Raw genomic sequence first — 7603 nt, forward strand, 5'->3', positions numbered from 1 at the left:
CTCCTTATGTAGATTTCTAAAAGCTACTAGGTCTACTTTATTTCATATAAACTGTTTTGGGATATTTTAGCACATAAATTGTGCCCATATTGCCTTTAGCCAGTTCATTTTATTTTTTCATTTTATGGTTCAGTGAGCTTTTAGGCAAGTAACACTATTACTATCGAGGGAGCACATATCTAGTATAGCTGGAGGGCCTTAAATACTAACTAGATAGAACCAATGTTTTAACCTGTTTGTTTCCATAGAAGCATAGAAGTAAAATGTTCAGCTAATAGATGCTGCTGCACTGGAGAATATTATGCCCCATGTCTCAGTTATGAGCACATTCAGTTCTTCTTCTTTCCAGTCATTCACACAATTAATACTCCAGAGCTTATTGACTAAAGCTTTAAGGGAAAAGCAGAAAATTACGTTTTGTACTGTTAGAAGCCCATCACATATTATTTTTTTTCATGCATGCAATGTCTTGTAGGCATGTTATCTTTCTGTAAATGTTATTTACACTCCATTCGTAGTTATTTGTCAACTGTTAGCTCACTGTCCCTAAGGGCCCTACATGGGAGTTTCTTTTTTTATTTTTAGACACCACTTTGAGATGCAGGCTTGGGCACACTTAAGCACAGGAACTAACTGATTCCATTTTATTTGCCATTGGCTTGGGTGAGATCTGCTATTTAGCACAGTTTCGTTTCATTGCATTTTTTATGGCATATCGTCATTTCTGCAGTGTGGAGCATTTTCATATGCATTTGAGTATGTTTTTAAATACATAATATCGTATATAGGATAGCAGTTTATGGGGGCTACTAATAAGCACATGGTGAAGCTGCAGAATGCTGTAAGACAGCTGTCCATACAATATAATCTATTGAATCCAAGCAGAAATGTTTTTTCTATATTTATTTTCTGTATATTTTATTACCATTTTACAAACCCAGAGAACAAATAGTGTAAAGTGGAATTTTTATTTGCACTTTCGTATTAATTAAAAGCCCAATTTGCTTTACTACACTACCGAACTCTCTTCAGAGGATTATTCTCCCTGTTCTGGGATAAGGAGATTCTCAGCAAGTGATTTTTGTTCTTCTTAAAATAGTAGAACTTATTTCCCTAGCTGTACTAACAAGTCAATATGAAATATTAATACATGTCAAATCTGGGCAAAATTCCATAAGCACCAACTTTTCTAGGCTTAGATAATGAATGATTTCAGCTTGGTATATTTTTTTTCCAGTATGAGTTTAGAATCATACCTCACTGTATTAAGATCTACCCTTTGGTACAAAATGTGTTGGTGCTTCATAAATAAATTATACAGTAGGAGCAGGTAGTACAGCTATTCAGAAGGGTAAGCTGGGCTTAGAGATTTCGTTACAATCAACATAGGTGACTAATAGGCCCTTCAGATAGGCAGAAGAGGTGTATGGGAAGAGGAAATGACAAGGCTAGGAGGAGCAGCTGATAGGTGTATCACAGTTTAGGAAGGAAGTGAGGAGGTGCTTTTTTAAGTGCTGGGAGCGGAGGAGGGGCATCCCCTAGGCCAAAAGGCCCCAGAGGCTAAAGATCAAAAGCAGTGTCGCTCCTACCTGCCTATTAGGATTGTTTGTTGGTTGTTTAGAAATGAAATGTTTTAGGTAGAGGTGATGGTTGTTGTTTCATAAACTTTGTTACAGTGGGCAGGGAACGCTTACCACTTGGTGGCTTACAGTATGCCAGTAATTATTACAGCTTAGTAGCCAACTGACTGGCTCACTGCAGGAGTGGGTCCTGCAATCTGACAATTGGTTATCTGGCTTCATTTGCCCACTTACTCCCTTTGGGTTAGATTGGCCTGCATGTGTTAGGTACCTGGTAGTTGAGCATTTCTTAAGGGGGCATTCTTGGTAAATCATTGTGTATGTTTGTAATTATTTACATTTGTCATGTTATTGGTTAATAAATGCTGTAGCCTTTTTTAATCATACACTGGATGTTATTATTTGTCTCCTTGGGATAAAGTGGGGGAAGAGTTGTATGTTGTATGTTGACATTGCCCCCATGATAATTATTTAGGTAGCCTTCCCAAATAATTCATGCCTATGATTAAGTGCGGGTACGCACGAAACACGTCAGGTGTTCTGGGTTTTTAAGAATGTAAATAAAGTTCAAGTTTTATCCATTTTATGGCTGACCATGGTGCTTTGCGAGCCGCTTTCTTCAGAGATTTGAGTTTGCTCCTTTGGGCTATGGGTTCGGGGCTCAAAGCACCCGAACCAAATTTCGGCTTCGGTGAGTGTGTGTATATTTATGTGATCTTCACTGCATGTGTACTAGCATTTGAAATATTTGGCAGGGGACCTGGGGTATATACACCCAGGTCAACACCTGTTTTAGGTAAAGATTTTTGTCTTTAACTTTGATTCCTTTTATAAATTGTTTAATTAAACTGTGTTAGCACACTATATATATGTAAACTTTACTAAATTGGGTGTATTCTTTGAAGATTTAGCCTTCCCAAATAGACATCAGCTACTATAGATTCATATATAAGCATACGTTCTCCACCATCTGCCCCCTGTAAGTTGGGGTATTGCATACATACTGCTCATTAACTGGAGCTACATGCCAAACATGTCACTGTGTGTATGTCAGGGTGGGTTAGCAGAAAATCGGAGTTGGGTGGCATTGGTGATAACTATGACTAAATAGCATATTATCACCTCGTAAATCACAGATAGAGCTTAAAGTCTTTTTCATGAAGTGAATTTTCAGGTGTCAACCCTTAATGGGATAAGAATGACTAGCTGCATAGTACAAGGTAAAAATGTAACGTGCATTTGTTTAACAGGATTAAGGTTAAACAAATGGTTATCCCCAGATACTACAAAAATAATTAGTGACAAATGAGATGAAATGAAACAAATAATAATCAATGCTTTCACCTTTCTTTCACAAATGTGCAAAAGATGAAGCCAGTAATTAAAGGCACCCATTAAGCAACTTTGTCAAGTGGGCCAGATGGATCAAGATAAACTGGAAATGTAATTGGCACTTACAGCTGTACTGTGAGCAGTACTTTCAGTCTAAATGAGCACAGTGAGTAAACTTTAGTTCTTTTTGGAATGAAATTGACAGCAACGTTCTCATAAATGGAATTGAAGAAATCAGAAAACACTTTGTGACCCAAATGTGCACATTGTAAAACTCATTGCTACAAAGAAGAGACTGGCAGAAAACAAAGATTTGTTACCAGTTCTGGCACATAGACCTTTTTACTGTTGCTTGGAATTGCTGTTGTTTAGGCTTGTGTTTTATATCATTTAAATGACACAGGACCTGATTTATCAAGCTTTGAACTTGAGAACACAGAGGTATTTACAGCAGTTTGCTATAATATGCTATTTATTAAAACTTTCCTGTCACATTCAAACATTCACTGACAGGAAAGTTTTGAACAAATTACACTTATCAAAAGCTGATACCTGTATCAATGTCCCAGAATATGTGTGCGCACCTTGAGCAGTGAGCACCATTTTGCTTAAAGGCTAGTAAAGAGTTAATCTCAAGCTGCAGGCATACCTTCAGTTGACTCAATAGTGCCCTTAAGTCTCCCCATATTTCACCTGTTCAGAAGATCTGAAGCCAAACAGGAAGAAAAAACACTGAGCAGTGTAAAGAAAGTTCCCATAATGCCTCACTCCTGCACAGACACCCAGACCAAGTGAACATGCTCAGTTAGTAAGACTATGGGGCACATTTACTAATCCACGAATCCGAATCATGAATGGGAAAAAATCGTATTGGAAATGAAAATTTCGTAAGATCGCAAATATCACGAAAATGCTTACCAAAAAAATCGTATTAGTCACGATAATATCATATTGGCGATCCAAAAGTCACGAAATTTTACCGAACAATTGTAAACAGCGGTAAAACCTTTCCGATTTTTTTGTGCAAACGTCCGAAAAAGTCGTGCGCCGTCCGAAAAAGTCGTGCGCCGTACGAAAAGTCGTACGGACGCCCGAAAAAATCGACGAAAATATGCTCGGAGCGTTCGCATGAACGCTCGCGCGTTCGTGCTTTTGTAAATGTGCCCCTATGAGTCAGCTTCCTGCTGATTGGCTCAGATCCACATTCCTAAGGGGGATAGTGAGTTCTTAGGATTCTTGAGGGAGGGGGAAGCAGGAAAGAGCAGAGAACAGAAAGCTGCATGTCTCTGGCACAGGAATTACAGTCACAACTAATATTTTTTTCAGAGAAGTCAGTGCAGTGTTTCTGTGAGTGCTTATGGCTGTATTTACATAGACCTTTCTGATAAAGCTTACTTAGTTTTTACCTTTCTTTCTCCTTTAATAGGCTGGTAGTACTGGGAGATGCTCAGAGTCAATGCTTGCCCCTAACACCCATTCAAAATCTCACTCCCTGATGCAAATCTGATGTAGAGGAAAGGATTTAGAAATGTTTTTCATGGTTTAACAAACAGCTCTGGCTCAAAACCCATATTTATCAATGGGAGAAAGTTAGATAGTTAACCATTTGATAAATACACTTCTAAAAATCACATGGGAATGAATAAAAAGTGGGTGATTTTTCATTATATAATCTCATTATATATATATATATATATATATATATATATATATATATATATAAAAAAAAGAAACAAAAAGAGCACTCCCTACAAACAATCAAGTGCCCAAGGTGCTGGCCAGAAGTTTATGTAAATGAAGAACAGACTGCCGCACAAACAAGGACTTTAAAAAAAGAACAAAAAATCTTTATTAATCCAACATTTCGAACAGTAAGGGGCTGATTTACTAATCCACGAATGGTCCGAAGGCGTCCGAATGCGTTTTTTTCGTAATGATCGGTATTTTGAGATTCTTTCATAAATTGTCGCGACTTTTTCGTAGCCGTTACGACTGTTTCGCAAAATGTCGTGACTTTTTCGTAGCGTTACGACTTGTGCGAATTGTCGCGACTTTTTCGCAGCCTTTGCGTCGAGTACAAAAGTTTCGGATTCATTCAAGCTTCAGTATGGTGACTTTCCTTGGGCCAGGTTGGAGCTGCAGGGTGCCATTGAGCCCTATGGGAGACTTTCCTTGGGCCAGGTTGGAGCTGCAGAGTGCCATTGAGTCCTATGGGAGGCTTTCCTTGGGCCGGGTTGGAGCTGCAGAGTGCCATTGAGCCCTATGGGAGACTTTCCTTGGGCCAGGTTGGAGCTGCAGAGTGCCATTGAGCCCTATGGGAGGCTTCCAAAATCATGCTAAGTCTGAAATTTTTGCCCACAGTTTACGAGTGCTCAACACGAAAAAGTCGCGCCAAGATACGAACAAATCGTAACGGCTACGATAAAGTCACGACAATTCGCGCAAGTTGTAAAGGCTACGAAAAAGTCGCAACAATTTACAAAAAGTCGTAACGGCGACGGAAAAATCGCAAAAAATACGAAAAAGTCGCAAAATGTTCGTTTTCCAATCGGAATTTTTCCCATTCAGATTCGTGGGTTAGTAAATCAGCCCATAAACGTGTTCTTCTTCAGGGACAAACACTGAAGAAGAACACATTTAGGGGCTGATTTACTAAGACACGAATTCGAATCCGAATTGGAAAAATTCTGATTGGAAAACGAACATTTTTGTGACTTTTTCGTATTTTTTGCGAATTTTCGGCGCCTTGACTTTGCGGAAATTGTCGTGACTTTTTCGTTACCAATACAATTTGCGTGAAAAAACGCGAGTTTTTCGTAGCCATTACGATGCGCTCGTATCTTGTCGCGACTTTTTCGTATTGACTTAGCATGATTTTAGAAGCCTCCCATAGGACTCAATGGCACCCTGCAGCTCCAACCTGGCCCAAGAAAAGTCACCATACTGAAGCTTGAATGAATCCGAATCTTTCGTACTCGGCGCGAAAGCTGCGAAAAAGTCACGACTTTTCACGCAAGTATTAACGCTACGAAAAAATCATCAGATTTTGCGCAACATTCGGAATGGCAACAAAAAAGTCGCGACAATTAGCCGAAAAATCGCAAAATACCGATCATTACGAAAAAAACGCAATCGGACGCATTCGGCCCGTTCGTGGGTTAGTAAATCAGCCCTTAGTGTTCGAAACGTTGGATTAATAAAGATTTTTTGTTCTTCTTTAAAGTCCCTGTGTGTGCGGCACTCTGTTCTTCATTTATATATATATATATATTAGAAAAACCAGAGCACACCATTCCAAAAACCAACTGCCCCGGGTGCTGGCCAAATTTAGCAATAGAAGAACAGAGTGCTGCACATACAGCATACATAAAAAAATTATTTTAGATCCAAAAAAAAGATCCAACGTTTCAACCCCTAACAGTGCTCTCCTTCTCCCTGAGGAAGAGCACTGTTAGTGCTCAAAATGTTGGATCTTTTTCAATAAATATTTTCTGCTTTTCATCAAGTCCCTGTGTGTGCAGAACTCTATTCTTCTTTATATATATATATATATATATATATATATATATATATAAGATACAGGACCAGCACACTGTTTCTCATGAATAAAGATTATGCTTTTATTCCACCATCGTGCTGCAAATTCCAATGTTTCGGTCCCACTAGGGAACCTTAATCAAGATTATTAACCTAGTGGGACCGAAATATTGGAATTTGTAGCACGATGGTGGAATAAAAGCATAATCTTTATTCACAAGAAACGGAGTGCTGGTCCTTCCTATCATCTATAAATTAACAATTGATTGTGCACACTAAGTTTGGAAGGGGACTGTGTGTGGACTTCACTTTGAATATTTGCTTGTGTAGGTACAAATATTTGAGGTATTATTATAAATTCTGAATCAGTGAAGGGAAATGTGTATGTCTCTTAAAATTATTCCAAAGAGGTTTTTTTAGCTAATGTTCAGCTAAGCTGGCTACACAAAGGAAGCTATGTGACCTGTGGAACATGCATTCACTTTCCATTGAAGTAAATGAGTATTACCAGTTGAACTCCATCTGTATACACAGATTGCCAATCCAGTTTGTGTAGCGCCTACAGAGGCCAATATATACAAGTACTGTACATGGCCAGCTTTGAAAAGAAATATGTGTATACTAAACCCTTTTTTCTTGCACATTGTATTTATTATTGGGGCTACATTGATAATGTTTTAACGATATGGAAAGGCAGCAGTGATACAGTTTCAGGAATAATTAAACTCATCAGTTCCAATATTGTGCTATATCATAAGTACTGAGTGTCCTTCCTGGGTGAGATTATGTACTGATTGGTTTAAAAAACAACAAATTGGAACCCCATTTTACATTGTATGAGTTGTCATCCAATTGCCCTATAGAAGTCTCTACCTAAAACACAGTTAACAAGAAGAAATGTATCTGAGTAACCTTTACTCTGAAAGTGAAACATAAGACTACTATAAAGTGTGAGGAGCTGTAATTACCCATACCAGGATATATCCATCTAGCTAAACATGCACCCAATTAGGTTCCTATCTGGGACGCTGATAGGAAGGTAAGTAAAATGCCAGCACAGTGCTAAGGGAGTTTTTTGCACTGGCTGGTGCAGATTTCCTCTAATAGGAGCTCCAGCCTGGGAAAACTTTTTACTGGGTGGGGGGTGCCTAATA

Source organism: Xenopus tropicalis, chromosome 4, assembly GCF_000004195.4.
Source record: "Xenopus tropicalis strain Nigerian chromosome 4, UCB_Xtro_10.0, whole genome shotgun sequence".
Taxonomy (NCBI): Eukaryota; Metazoa; Chordata; class Amphibia; order Anura; family Pipidae; genus Xenopus; species Xenopus tropicalis.